Genomic DNA, 16,389 nt, shown 5'->3' on the forward strand with positions numbered 1-16,389 from the left:
TTTACAAAATAATGACCATAAAAAGCACAGCTAGAATAAGTTTCTTATTTAAACATTGTCCAGAAAACTTTTTTTTCTCTGTGTCATAGCATGAAAAATCAAAGAATACAAAATAAAGCGGACAAAAGTTTAAATAGATTACTATTGGATCTTTCTAGCTTACTACATCAATTTCTACAGACTATCTCAGGCTGTTGGGAAAATACAAGTAAAAAAAAAGAACCATTTCAAAGCAAATGCCATCTAAATAATTTAAATATTGGATAAGAAAAGAAGAAACCAAAGATATAAAAACAAAGTTTACCATACCCTGGGGGGGTGTCTTTGTAACTTCATTACATACCCTGACTTTGTTCTATTTTAAGTCATAGCAAGACAGAAACAAGAAAAAGGAAGAATCCATGTCATTTAGGACCAGATTCAATCATTTCTATTTAAGGAATATGGGGCCAGGAGTAAAGAACACAGTGATACTTTAGATCACTGTACTCAGTTAATATCTATTGAGCACCTATTATGCTTCAAGCACTGCAAATATGAGAACATAAAAATGAGTCTTGATAGTGCCCTGAAAAAGCTCTCAGTTTAGCAAGATAAATAAATATAAAAGGAAATATGTAAACAAAAGAGAAAAACTAAGAATACAATGCTCTAAGTGGTACTTTCCAGATAAAAACACAGATATTGCATCTCATTCATAGGACAGCTGTCCCCCAGCTCAGGAATTCTAAGCTCATTTTGGCAGTTTTTATGATGATTTGATGGAGTAAAGTTGGAAATGGTCCAGAGAAGAGCAGCAAACATGATGAAGGAGGCAGACAGACTAGGAGGTCAGATTAAAGAAGCTAAGTGAACTTTGCCTAAGTGAGAACATACTAGATAGTCTATAAATATTTTGACAGTATAAATACCAAAGAGACAATGTAAAGAGAGGTAACTGAACTCAGAAAAGGTAAAATGTCTGGCATAAATCATGGTGGAAAATAGGTAATGTCAGGTGTAAACTCTAACATGGAGATTCCTTCTCTAGAAAGGTAGAATGTCATCTCTTGAGTCATTTAATTTAGATCTTTTTCTCTACTAGATTGACTCTGGGAATTATATACAATGTTTATTTTCAGTACAGTGCCCCAAATATTGCTTCAGGGCCATGTATGTGCTTGGTATTAAAACAAGTATTAAAAAAGAATAAGATAGGAGCCTGCTACAGATTGATGTTTGTGTCCCCATAACTTTGATATGTTGAAACCTACAGCTCATGAGGAAGCAGTCCACATGAATGGGACTAGTCCCATTTAAAATGGGGCCCAAGAGAGCTCCCTTGCCCTTCTGCCATGTGAGCCTACAGCCATGAGAATATGGTGTCTATGTGGAAGTGACCTTAACAGACAATGAATCTTACAGACATCTTGAACTTCTCAGCCTCCAGAACTGTGAGAAATAAATTTCTGCTGTTTATAAGCCACCTAGTCAATGGTGTTTTGTTATAATAGCCCAAACAGACTAAGGCACGGCCCTATAACTCAGGGAATTTGCAGCCAGAAGGAATTCTGGTCTTTCCATCACCCCACATATGATCTACCTCCTAATGATACTTCTCTATGGCTGGAAGAATCCAGCCATCTTAGATTGTGTGATGTTGCAAGGAACTCTCACCAAACCACAAACTATTCCTCTTTCCTGCCTTTTCCACCTCTATCCTTCCCTTGATACACATATGCATACTTGAAGAAAGTCACTCAGGCATTTACTAGAGTAGTACCTAGATTTAAAGGTATTTGATGCAACATTCTTTACCCTGACTGTAAATATTAAAGTTGACAATTCTGAGAAAAGCCCTCCTGATTAAGTTATATTCTGTAAGTGATTGGCAACTTCAAATGTTCATATTTTGGTGGCATGTAAAAAAATAATTCTGGGGCACCTGGATGGCTCAGTCAGTTGAGGTCCAACTTCAGCTCAGGTGATGAGTTCGCAGTTGATGAGTTCAAGCCCCACGTGGGTCTGTGTTGCTGACAGCTCAGAGCCTGGAGCCTGCTTTGGATTCTGTGTGTGTATGTGTATCTCTCTCTCTGCCCTGCTCATGCTCTGTCTCTGTCTCAAAAATAAAATAAACATTAAAAAAAATTTTTTAATAATTTTAAGAAGGAAGGATTCTTTACAGAAGGGAAAAGAACAATCCCTCAGTCACAGTGTGGCACAGCTACTTTTTAGATAGCAATACTTTCCTTTTATCAATCAATTCAATCAGCAAAAGTTAGGGGTGCATGACTGTCTGTCTGTGTGTGTGTGTGTGTGTGTGTGTGTGTGTGTGTGTGTGTGTGTAGGTTTACAGGTACACGCATAGGCCTAACAGAATCTGAAAAGCCTTGGAGGCTTTCTTCTGTAGTCTAACTGCCTTATAATCACAGGTAAATTGAGTATAACTAAAGGCAATGCAGGAGTGTCTTGGGCAACCTGCAGAACAACTGGGTAAACACCTGGTTCAGACTCCAGGGTCATGCAGTGAGCACTGTAGGCACTCTTGCCCTCTCTTTGGGCCAGAGATTTCTGCTATTACTTACTACAAGACATTCAGTGGCAACCTCATTGCATCTTGAGGATTCGTACTACTTTTCCAACTAATGTAACTGCTGGGTCCTTACATTTTATTTGAGGTTGAAAAAACGTCTCTGGCATCAGTTAAAATGTAGTTTATACCTGTCAGGTAACTGCAAAAAATAAACCTAAGTAACAAAACTGTACAACTCTTGAAAAAGTTCTTTTCAAGACTTGAAACAAATGATACATAAGATAGGAAATGAGGGAGAATGGAATGCCAAAGTTGAAGGATTCTATAGCAAGAAGCACTCCAGACCAGTAGCAATAAAGATGGAAAGCAATTCAAGATAGTGCCATTTTTTTCTTATGGTCTGTTAATTATTACATTTCTCATCATGTTTATAATATACATGTCTAGGAAAGTTGATTTTGGTAGCTAGGACTATGCCTTTTATTAACTTTAGAAATTGAGAATAAGAATATTCCTATATATGATGACTGCCTTACAGGCCATACTGCTACTTTTATGTGTTATGTCAGTCAATTAATCCTTGGGCTTTCCATTTCTCTATCACTGTAATAAGACATGTCCATTTGTGCTACCTGAGAAAATAGTCTAAACATCTATCCAGAATAGGTACTCAATTGTCGGTATTTTGCCAAGCACAGTATTTAAATTATTTTTTAACATTTATTTATTATTGAGAGAGAAAGAGCATGAGCATGGGAGGGACAGAGAGAGGGGAAGACACAGAATCTGAAGCAGGCTCCAGTCTCTGACCTGTCAGCACAAAACCCAACACAGGGCTTGAACTCACAAACTGTGAGATCATGACCTGAGCGGAAGTCAGATGCTTCACTGACTGAGCCACCCAGGTGCCCCCTCCAAGCACAGTATTTTAAAGTGTCAGAATTTAAATGCTTTTACTAGAGCCTTATTTTAGACACAAACCTCATCATGTCCAGTGTATTATACAGCCCTGATGCACTCATTTAGCACAAGCCTGGCCCTTGGAGGCAGTGGAGCTGGAGGTGCACAATCTGGTCTAGGATAAACTTCTTACCACATATTGATGTATTTGATCCTTGTTCCAGCCATAAGGCAAGTATCTGTGTGGCCTTGAGCAAGTATCACATTTCCTCTGAAATCATTTTAGCCCTTGGTATTCCTTAACAGTCAAATGAGCAGAAGCATGTATCTCTCAGTCCCTTTGAGTTCTAAAAATGCCTTTTCTTGGTGAGAAAGTTCCTCTTCATAGAATAATACCAGCTAATCAATGCTAAATGGCTGACATAATTAGAAAATCATGTATTTTCAACTTCTAAAGAAATAATAGATCTAAACAATGATCACGTAAACTCCATTAGGTAAAAACGGCTAATGGGAACTTTTAACAGATGGTGCTGCCTGAGGACCATCTGAACCCACTGATCAATCTTAACATCCTTGAAGAAAAGACATCATATGCCTCTTAAAGGAAGTACAGAGCACCAATTATCAACCATGTATGCAAATACACCAGAGATCTTTAACTAGTTTCTCCATTGAAAAGGTATACGCACTTGTTCAAAGATCACAAAGACTTGAACGGCACCCAATTTGACAAGAGGTTGGACACAAAACCAATGGAGACCAACTTGAAATAAGGAACCTAACTTTAGAAATGATAAAGGGGGAAAAGCTGGCCTTCAAATTAAGTCCATATGAAAACAAAATTCCATTTTTACAACCCAATTTGCATGAATCTTTTCAATGTAATTCTGTGTATAAATTAAAGGGCAGTGATTTGAATGACTTACTACTCCAAAATGGATTGTGGTTATTTATGAGAAAATAAAAACATAAAATTTTTCCCACTTTTCATTAAACTTTTAATGTCCTCTATGACTTGTTCATGAATCAATAAAAGGTTACTGGAAAACAACCTAAGGCTACCTGCCTTCCTGAGTCAGCCTGAGAGAGGAAAAGATTGACCTGTTTAGTTTTTTTAAATTCTGTGTCTGTATCAGGAGCCCTAAATTCCATGAACACAGGAAATTCAATATAAACTCAGAGAGAAAATGACTGGAGATGGAAAGATGGATTGAGACAACTAATTCTCAAAAAAGGGAAAAAAATTCTCAAAGAAAGGTAAGATTCTTTATAGGTCTGCATGATCTACCTCCAGTAGGCCCCTTCCACCCTCCATGTTAATGCCATCCTTCAAATTTTATTGCTCTTTTTTATGTTAATTTTTATTCTTACTAGTTCCTTTGCTGTTCAGTTTTACCGAATTGGTTAGAGTGGAAACTGTACAGAATGAAGAGAATGAGATTGTTTGATTTACTGCAAGACCTCAAATCCTAAAATACAGTGGCTCTTGTATAGAGTTCTGGAGATAAAGTTTGGACATCCTCAAAGGGATTTTCTCTTTCTAGACCACTTTCCAGACCACTGCTTTAGAATCCATTTTGCATTTAGACTCAGTTTTCTTCTATTCATTGAAACTTGACCACATTTCCTTTTTTGCAAAGTAGGGTTAATGATGATGTCGACTAGGGAGTTATTCTGAGGATTAATTCATTCATGAAAAGCACTTGGAACAACACATGATAAGCACTTGTTCATTGATAGCTATTATTGATGCGGTTATTATCATTACTGCAGAAGATATTCAAGAAAACAACATGACCATAAATAACTTTCTGATATTAACCTCAAAAGAATCTGAGTTTAGAAAGTTTGGCAATTTAATCAATAAGCCAGATAAACTTGTCCACCCATGTTCAGCCTCTTTTATAGATAACTTGGTCTAGCTGATAATATGACCCTTAGATTTCTATAACTAACAATGATCTAAAAATAAACCTATTAAAGGCATTCAAGTACAGGGTTGCCACTGAAATCTGTGATAAAACTAAAAAGCAAAAAATTGCATAGCACTTGAGTTAAATTTGATGTGTTACCACTTAATAGATGTGACCTGAACTATGTTACCTGATATCTGTGAGCTCGTCTCCTAGACCAAAATCTGTGAAAAACTTACAAAGATCATATTGAAGCTAGGGGAATAATTAAATGATATATGTCACTTAACACCTCCTAGCAATGCCTCAATATGTTCAGGGACTTATTTTGGAAGAAGATGGCTTCAGTGCTGTGCAGTTACACACATCAGGATTCTGTTTCTGCCTCTCTCTCTTCCACCTTGTGTGATTCAGGCAAGTGCTTGTTGTCTCTGACTTGCTACATTCTCACCTGTAGAAACAGCCTAGGTCCATTGTGATGATGAATAATGACCAGAACTTTACTTCAAATGTAGAAAGCCCTCAATGCAAGACAGCCATTGATAAGTGCATTACTTCTTTCCCTCTGAGGTTAAACTGACTGTATTGCGTGTGAAGTAAAGAGTAGGCAAGAATCCTCCTCCCACCCCACAAACAAGCTATTCTCTCATCTAATTTAGAAGTCAAGAATAGTCTCTTCAAAATTAAGCCATTTCTTTAATCATCTCATAGGTGAAGGAAAATAAATCTCTGTTTTATGGATGGAGGAAAAACTCTGACATCATAAGAGAGGAAACACCCCTTTTGTCTTCACAAAAAGCATCAACAGGTCTGATGTCTTCCAACATCCTCTTCCACCTTCCGTACCGCTGCTCCACGTGGAGAACTGAAAGGTAGGAGCTGCTCATTTCTTTCTCATCCCTGCTACTAAGGGATTGGGGTGCTCTTCTTCAAGTCTTCCAGGAGGCCTGGTCTTTACAGAGGCTCCCTGCATAACATTTCACTGGCAGATGGCCCCTCTGGAAAAGCCAGCCCTAACACTTACAAAGACAGAATCTGGGAGACAGGCAGGGAGTTAAGGTCCAATTCATCCTGAACTCGAGAAAGATACCAGGAAAGTTGAATGAGTCAGAAGAGAAAATTGTGCTATACATCATTAGTCTCCCAATTTCCCTTATGTTTGAATAATGGTACTCTAAAAACAGAATAAGAGAAAAAATTAAAAAGAAGAAATCTTCCCTGGCAATTTGATTATTAGGTCACTTCAAGAGAGGCAATTTAAGAAATCAGCAAATGCCACTGGGGAAACTAAAATAATAACAAGCAACTCTAATACAGTACCTTTCCTCTTCAAGGCACTTTACAAACATGAAGTAATTAGGCCAATTAAAACTTGAAAAAGTAGCCTATTTAGACACAATCTTCTTTGCACATACAGGGCATCTGCTTGGAAATAACTCTTGTGCCTTGTTTTCAAAGCAGAAGATGCTCACAGGAAAACAAGATACCCATAAATAACTAGGGAACTTCAACTTAGAAGGATCTGGGTCTAGAAGCATTTAAGGCATTTAAATCAGAAGTAAATTTCCCACACCTCGATGCTTCCCTACCACAAACTCTGTGTAGTTAGACACTTCCTGACAGTGCCAGGCAGTTGTGGATGGATGATAACAGCAGATAACAAAGATAAACAGTCCAAGGAATGAACAGACAGAAGATCTTAGGTCTACCGGTTCCTGGTAAATGAAGTCCCAAAGAGAAATTCCAGAATAACTGAGCAAAGGGCCATAGTGTGTTGAATTAAGAAGTGTTCTCATTGGGAGTAAGGAGATTTAAGTCCTTGTTCAGGTTTTTTTTTTTAATTACTTTATTTATTTTTGAGAGAGAGAGATTGAGAGTGGGGCAGGGGCAGAGAGAAAGGGGGGACAGAGGATATGAAGCAGTCTCTATGCTGACAGCAGAGAGCCCAATGTGGGGCTCAAATTCATGAACGTGAGATCACGACCTGAGGCGAAGGCACATGTTCAACCAACTGAGCCACCTAGCTGCCCCAGTCCTTGTTCAAGTTTAACCACTAATTCACTATGTAACTTGGGACAGTAACTTAGTTTGTTTATGGCTTTGGTCTCTAAATGTGAAATGAGCCATCTGATTAGATCCATGGCTTTCAAAGTATGTTCTGAAGGTACTGTGGGTGCCCAATGTGGGGTATGTAACAGCTCTGAGCTTCTCTGGTACAGGAAGAGCAGCAACATTTTAATTCATTTTAGATGTTGGATTTTTAGGAGCACCAAGAGTCCCATGCCTAATTGAGTCAGAAAGTCACTAGTCTCTGAATTCTCTTGCAACTCTGGTAATCTGTGATTCTATGAATGTTTATAAACCCCACAGCATATAGGGTAGGTTTCAATGGAAACTTCCATTACATTAGCTCAACTTGCTAGGATCAGAGAAGAGCAACAGATCAAGTCAGTACTCTTCAGGTCTCCCTTGCTCACTGTAAGTCACTGTAAGTCAGGGTTATTTTTCTTTGATTTATCCGAACCAACCCTAGGTGAAGTAGGTGTTGCAGAGACCTCCAACAGGTCTCCACTCTCTCTCTTCCAGTTTCCCTACTTGCCCCCAGCTGGCTGGCTCTGATAATCTAGTTCTCAAATTTAGGTTGGGGAAGACAGGGAGTGTCATGTATAAAGCTGTTAGTCTCATTTCTCTGATTTATGAGTACACATACTCTATGATCCAGAGCCCTGGAGGAGAGGAATAAATGGAAGATGATTCAGGCAAATAATCGTCCCTCTACTAACACTGCCCTCCCTCCCCATTTTGCCTGGCATATAGGTAGCTTTTAGGAACCAAACCCTCCATGATAGTAAACTCCAGCAAATGAGTCTGTTAGTATAATACCTCATTTATTCCCACAAACTATATTGCTAATTATATAATGAAGAACCTGAGATTAAAAGAGTAAGCACACAAAATCACAAAGCTTGGATGGCAAAGCCAAAAATGGGCCATGAGGCTTTCTGAATTTAACTCCCTGACTTTCTCATACCACTCAACTGCTTCGCTATTTACATAACATAAACAAGTAACTCCCAACCCAAACAAAGCAAGTTAAGTTTTGCTTCCTGTACGTGCTGCCTCCTACTCTTTCTTCTCTTTCTCTTCAGATTCTCATGGCTGGACTAGTGTGACCTAGGAGTGTGGGTTTGATTGAAGTCATGTCATCTGACTTTGAAATTAACATGGCAAGTGACTTCACTAAGTCATAGTCTTAACCACGTCTAAATGGTTTCCTTATACTGAAGAGTGTAAATATTAATACCTACCCAAGGACTTCATAGGACATTTATAAGATTTTAACCTACTATTTGTGGGAATGCATCCAAATTGCTTTAACCTGCTCTACCTAGCCCTTGGGTCATTTAAGATGTTTTAGTTTCTGGTGTTTTCCATCTCTTGCAGCACAGCAACTGAGTAATGAGGCAAACTAAAGAATTTCCCAGAAGCACAGATTTCCCCAATGAAAATAAAGGATTCCTAATTCCAGATGGAAAGCATTTTGGCATTTCCTTAGAGAACACTAGTAGTGAATTGAAACAGAAATAGATGCTCCTTACCGAGTAAAAGTCTAGCAGCTCGTTTATAGACCTATCCACACTCTAATTAAAATAGCACAATTATCTGGGAAATTGTGAGGAAAAGCCACCAATACTATTGACTGTTTTTGCAATGTCAACAATCACAGGGAATACTCAGTGACAACCTCAATGCCCACTTGCAGATATAAAAAAAAGTAGTAAGTTATAGCTGCAGGATATCAGTGAATTTTCCAGTACTGACTAGGAAAAAAGTGGTCTAACAAGCAGCCATAGGTCTGTGAGAGTCAACTTATGGCACAAGTTTAAGCTAGTTGACCTAAACAAAAGTCAACTGCCAATTGTAAACACCTCCCTTTCTTCTATAAGCCTAGACGCAGAAGCAGAGAGGTGCTTAAATGCAGGGTATGACAGTCAATCTTATGCCTCTGATTACATCTAGTGACTCTTGAAAGGGCAAATTTCTTACTAAAAAACACTACACAAGATGTTAACCTACCTTTAAACCTACTTACTCAATTTTCAATGGCAATAACGCAGGTCTGCAAATCAGCACAGGTATCTCCACACCAGGATTTGAAATTAATAAACTGTGCCATAAAAGGCTTCCAAGTTTATTCCAAATGGAATCCACTGTTTTGGTTTTACCATCATCCAGTTTCCTCATTCTGTAATTATCTAGCTTTACTATCAAATACCAACTTAGGCAAGTCAGTACTAGATTTAATGCTTTTTTCAGTTTTGTTGATATTGACACATAACATTGTATTAGTCCAAGATGTACAGCATTTGATATATGCAAATACTGCAAATCTGCCACAATAAGGTTGGTTAACATCAATTACCTTACATTGTTGCAAATGTCACCTTGTGATGACAAGGTTTTTTTTTTCATTTTTTAATGTTTATTTTTTGAGAGAGAGAGAGAGAGTGTGTGTGTGAGCGAGGGAGGGGCAGTGAGAGAGGAGGTCCAGGCTCTGAGCTGTCAGCACACAGCCTGACGTGGGGCTCAAACCCATGAACTGTGAGATCATGAGCTGAGTAGAAGTCGGACACTTTTTTAATTTTTTTTAATGTTTATTTATTTTTGAGACAGAGAGAGACAGAGCATGAACGGGGGAGGGGCAGAGAGAGAGGGAGACACAGAATCGGAAGCAGGCTCCAGGCTCTGAGCCATCAGCCCAGAGCCCGACGCGGGGCTCGAACTCACGGACTGCGAGATTGTGACCTGAGCTGAAGTCGGACGCTTAACCAACTGAGCCACCCAGGCGCCCCTAGAAGTCGGACACTTAAATGACTGAGCCACCCAGGCACTCCTGTGATGACAAGTTTCAAGATCTACTCTTTAGGCAACTTTCAAATATCCAATATATTATAGTTAACCATAGTCACCATGCTGTACATTACATTCCCAGAACTTAATTATCTTATAAGTTTTTACCTTATGACTGCCTTCACCCATTCCCCTCAGTAATTCCCACCTCCCCAAATAAAATGTTAATTTTCCCAAAATAAAATGCTCCAAATGCCCTTTTGAAAGAGAAGGGCGGGGGGGGGGGGGGCGAGAGCGAGCGCACACAAGTGGGGAAGGGAAAAAGCGAGAAGGAGAAAATCTTAATCCAACATGGGGCTGGATCTCAGGACCATGAGATCATGACCTGAGCTGAAATTAAGAGTCAGATGCTTAATTGACTAAACCACCCAGGTGCCCCCAAATACCCATTTTCTATATATTGTATAGAAATGTATTAATATGGCTTAATCCGCACCTTTCCCTGTTCATTGTTAAGTCACCTCTAATATTTCTTCAACAATTATTATATACATTTGCTACTTCACACATCTTACTTATATGCTATTATCTGGCTAGTTCAAATGTTCCTCTGTACTTAATCCATGTTTCATTCCTGTTCTAACGTAGGTTGAAAATCTAATGCTGCCATATCAAGGAATGTACCTTTCCTAAGAACTACCAGACTAACATAGGCATATCTGAAATCTGATCTGTGCTCCCGAGACACACATATTAATATCTTCAGAAATGTGGGGAAGCATGCCAGTCTTTCAGGTCTGTTATTGAGCAGCAAAATCTGAACACATGCATGCATGCATACACACACACACACACGCACACACACACACACTTTGTAGCTGTTTTGAAAATACACAGTGATTCCCAGAGACTCAACCAAATCAACTAAGCATTCTAAAATATCAAAATATCTACTTTTTATTACACAGTTCTGTAATTTACTTTTTCCCACCAATTCTGGGCAGGAATTCAACTTTATCCCTTTTCTTAAATATTATTTGACCCAAGGACCTTTGACTTGGGTTCCAAGAGCAGGCTTCATTCACTCTTGAAAACCTTTGAAATCAGATATACTACTGAGTGTGTTTATTTAGGGGGAATTTATGGGGAGAAGATTATTGCTTCTATTAAGTTCTCAGAATTCATTACGGCATCATGACTTCCCAAAAGGTTACAAACCACTGATAAACCATGTATAATTTACCCTATTATCATTCAGTCTTTATAGTCTATAAAATAAGATGTGTCATTATTCTGTCTCTACATGTTAGCCCAATCCATAATCCTCTTTCTAAAAGTAAGAAATACTTAAATGGAATAAAATGCACTCCTCCAAATACCATCTGGTCAATAGAAGCCTGCCATTCATGTTCCTCACCTTTTTAGTGAATTCAAAAATTCTCAGAACTCAAACTCTAACCACTGATTCTTTAGTCTTGCCTTGCCACTATGTGGAATTAGACTGTGGGTCCAATCAGATACTTTTTAAATGGTGAAACACAGGAACCAGATGTATATGTCCTCAGAGATGAGGCATGAATTTCCATCCACTTAGGCTCTTCCTTCTGCTGTTTTTCCAAAAAACCTGGAGCTCTCAATGAATAAATACTATGCTCAGAGACAATGAGAAAATTCAAACTTTCCAATGATGAGAATTTCTTTTAAAAGATACTTTCCCATTATTGTCCTCCTTATGAAATTAGCAATTTGTGGGAAATGACTGAAGCTTCCTTTAAAATAAGGTGATAATGCGGCACCAGGGTGGCTTAGTTGGTTGAGTGTCCAACTCTTGATTTCAGCTCAGGTCATTTTCTCAGGATTTTTGAGTTTGAGCCCCATGTTGGGCTCTGTGCTAACAGTACAGAGCCTGCTTGGAATCCTCTCTCTCCCTCTGTCCCTCCCCGACATGTGAGCACACACATGCACACACTCTTTTTCTCAAAATAAACTTTAAAAATAAATTAAATTAAGTTAAATAAGGTGATAAGGAATAGATGCACTGCAGAAGCAAGTATTGCCTGGTATATGTTTGTAGAGAAATGGAATTTTTGTGCAAGTGTTAATTTATTTCCCCATGGCATTTACAGAATCTCTCAAGACCTTCTTCAGGTCAGCATGAAGAATTGTGAGCTGATTGACAGTACTATTAAATGGATTGGTAACTATCTGAACACTGCACCCAAAGAAAGTAGATTAAATTACTTTGGCATCATTCATTAGGAAGGGCTCCACACTTGAGTCATTAGGTTCTATACTTGACCTTATAACGTTAAACAAACAGAACGTGTACCCTGTATATTTATCCAAGAGAACAGGTAGGGAGTTAGATAACATAAATGCTAGAATATTTAAAGAGATCTTGATGACTAGAAGAGTGGGCCAAAACCCAATAAGCATGAACTATCACAACGAGATGATAATATAGCATGAAAACCATAAGCTCTAAAATAAAACAAACATGGACTTAAATACATGTTCCACCACTTAATATCTATGTGGGTCCAGATAAATTTCTTTCAAGGGCTCCTTTTCATATGTTAAATGGGGACAATTAATTTTATTTTATAGGGTTCATTGAGAAAATTAAATTCTATAGCATAAATTAAACTCAGAGTCTAGAATTAAATTATAATAACTTAGTTGTAAATAGCGTATTAATATTAGTCATTATCTTCACAAGTAAAAATAGAAGACATAACCCTTCATTCATTCACCAACTATTTAAAAAACTGTTTAGGGGCACATGTTTAGGTGGTTCAGTCTTTTAAGTGTCTGACTTCGCATCCCCAAAGGCAAGGGAACTAAAAGCAAAAGTGAATTACTGGGACCTTATGAAGATAAAAAGCTTCTGCACAGCAAAGGAAACAACCAACAAAACTAAAAGGCAACCAACGGAATGGGAAAAGATATTTGCAAATGACATATCGGACAAAGGGCTAGTATCCAAAATCTATAAAGAGCTCACCAAACTCCACACCCAAAAAACAAATAACCCAGTGAAGAAATGGGCAGAAAACATGAATAGACACTTCTCTAAAGAAGACATCCGGATGGCCAACAGGCACATGAAAAGATGTTCAACGTCGCTCCTTATCAGGGAAATACAAATCAAAACCACACTGAGATATCACCTCACGCCAGTCAGAGTGGCCAAAATGAACAAATCAGGAGACTATAGATGCTGGAGAGGATGTGGAGAAACGGGAACCCTCTTGCACTGTTGGTGGGAATGCAAACTGGTGCAGCCGCTCTGGAAAACAGGGTGGAGGTTCCTCAGAAAATTAAAAATACACCTACCCTATGACCCAGCAATAGCACTGCTAGGAATTTATCCAAGGGATACAGGAGTACTGATGCATAGGGGCACTTGTACCCCAATGTTTATAGCAGCACTCTCAACAATAGCCAAATTATGGAAAGAGCCTAAATGTCCATCAACTGATGAATGGATAAAGAAATTGTGGTTTATATATACAATGGAATACTACGTGGCAATGAGAAAAAATGAAATATGGCCTTTTGTAGCAACGTGGATGGAACTGGAGAGTGTGATGCTAAGTGAAATAAGCCACACAGAGAAAGACAGATACCATATGGTTTCACTCTTATGTGGATCCTGAGAAACTTAACAGAAACCCATGGGGCAGGGGAAGGAAAAAAAAAAAAAAAGAGGTTAGAGTGGGAGAGAGCCAAAGCATAAGAGACTGTTAAAAACTGAGAACAAACTGAGGGTTGATGGGGGTTGGGAGGGAGGGTAGGGTGGGTGAGGGGTATTGAGGAGGGCACCTTTTGGGATGAGCACTGGGTGTTGTATGGAAACCAATTTGACAATAAATTTCATATATTAAAAAAAAAATAAGTGTCTGACTTCGGCTTAGGTCATGATTTCATGGTTCATGAGTTCAAGCCCTGCATCAGGCTCTGTGCTAACAGCTCAAAGCCTGCGATCTGCTTCAGATTCTGTGTCTTACTTTCTCTCTACCCCTCCCCTGCTTGCACTCTGAGATCCCTCTCTCACTAAAAAATAAATAAACATTAAAAGTTCAAAAAAAACACCACATGTTTAAACACCCAATATGTCTATTGTTATGCTTGCTTCAGCAGGTACAAAGATGAGCCAGTCCTGTCCTAAAAGTAGAATTGAAGATATGTAATGAAGAAATGAAAAACATATAAATGGTATGACAATTCACTGTATAATATTACTAAGCACACACTTCCTGGTCCCATACTCCACTCTTCTACTAGACTCTACTTGAATTAGACAGGCCATGCCTCAGAATGTCCCCTTGTGTGGGGGACAAGCAAGACTAAATAACTCCAATTACTATAGTCTAAATGAGTATGTCCCCCCAAATTCATAATCCTCCAATGTGAGGAATCCTCCAACTCGAAATCCTAACTTCCAATGTGATAGTTAGAAGCTGGGGCCTTTGGAAGATGCTTAGGTCATAAGGACGGAGCCCTCATGAATGAGATTCATATTCTTATAAAAGAGAACCTACAGGGCTCCCTAGTCCCTCCATTATGTGAAGACACAGCAAGAAGCTAGTAGTCTACAACCTGGAAGAGGGCCTTCACCAGAACCCAATAATGCTGGCACCCTGATCTTGGACTTCCAATGTTCAGAAGTGTGAGAAATACATTTCTGTTGTTAACAAGCTTCACAGTCTGTGGAATTTTATTACAGTATCCCAGAGGGACTAAGACACCAGTTCAATACACAACCAATTAGACAAAGCATCAGATCTACAATGCTTGGCAAGTTCAAGGAAAATGCCCTGTTGTAAGAAAGTGATCTGAGCCAGGAGATTTTCTTTCTCAAGAATTTGGACTATGAAACAAGGGGAGATTGGTGCAATTGACAATGGGAGTTAGAAACAGAAGGATAAAAGAGATAGGGTTGAGACTGTGAGAGGCCATGTTTCTACTGAAATTTTGAGATATCAGACAAACGGCTAAGCAGAAATATACAGGGAAAGTCATCAATGTCATGTGGCTAAGAAAGCCTGAGATCATAACCAATGCCAAGAGCTTCAAATTCCTGAGACAATGATGAAAACAACCTCTTCTGGAGTGTTGACTCAGTTCTGGTTACTCTTCTAGCACTTTATATATACAACTCATGCAATCATTAAAAAAATCTCCATGAGGTCATTACTACTGTTTTTCTCATTGAACACATGTGAAAATTGAGACACAAAAAGTTAAATTAATTTGTGCAAGTTTCAAGACTATTGCTTATTAGAGCCAGGATTCAAACCCAAGCCTTATGGCTTCAGAGCCTATGCTGCTAACAGTCGTACTCTAATGTTGCCCCTTTACCCTTATGAAACACCCTCTATCTTAAAGTAGTCTAAATGAGTCTTTAATTCACTCAATAAGCAAGAAACTGACACAGGATCTTTTTATGTGACAGGGACTCAGCTTGAAACAAAGGATGTGGGAGATCAGCAATACCATAGGCCCTCGATGCAGCAGGAGAACTGCCTTTTCCCCTTAGAGAACATCCTGCTTTGTGTACAGAGCAGGATGGAATTTCTGAAGATCAGCCTTTGATAGTTGTTGAGGTGGCATTTGGGGATAATAGAACCTTGAAATAGTGATGAAGCAACTTTTCTTAAAATCTTCCAAGCACTCCACAGGAATCCTCTCATGAATGTCTATATCATTTCTCCAAAGAGGTCTAGGGGCAACACAGCCTTCCCCTCCTCACCATGCCACAAACAGAGGGAAAACGTGACCCAGGGTGGTTTGCTCAAAAGACTTCTGAGGGTAAAATAGATGCTGTTGCTCTCAGTAGCCACTGTATTCTAAGTTGTGTGATTCCAGGACTGTGTTTTTTTTGTTTTGTTTTGTTTTTTCCTTTCAATCATAAGGCTTTTTGACAGAAAGGACTAGGTCAGTTTTGCCTTTCTACAAACAGTACCCAGTAAAGCTACTGCATATGGAAAATCATTTTTAACCTGGCTTTTAACAAGTGAAGGAACAAACAAATTATATTGCTAATAGTATAGCCATCTTCCTCAAAAATATGAGACTTTTCAATTTGGTTCTTTCATCTTATTGAAAATGCGTGTGTGTGTGTGTGTGTGTGTGTGTGTGTGTGTGTGTATTCATTTTGCAATTATTCATCAAGATAGGCATCATTCACATCCAGGCTCCAGAGCC

The sequence above is a fragment of the Lynx rufus genome, unplaced genomic scaffold (genome assembly GCF_022079265.1).
Source record: "Lynx rufus isolate CCGP_SWC_20201006 ecotype Redwood Valley unplaced genomic scaffold, mLynRuf1.p SCAF_9, whole genome shotgun sequence".
In the NCBI taxonomy this organism is placed as follows: domain Eukaryota; kingdom Metazoa; phylum Chordata; class Mammalia; order Carnivora; family Felidae; genus Lynx; species Lynx rufus.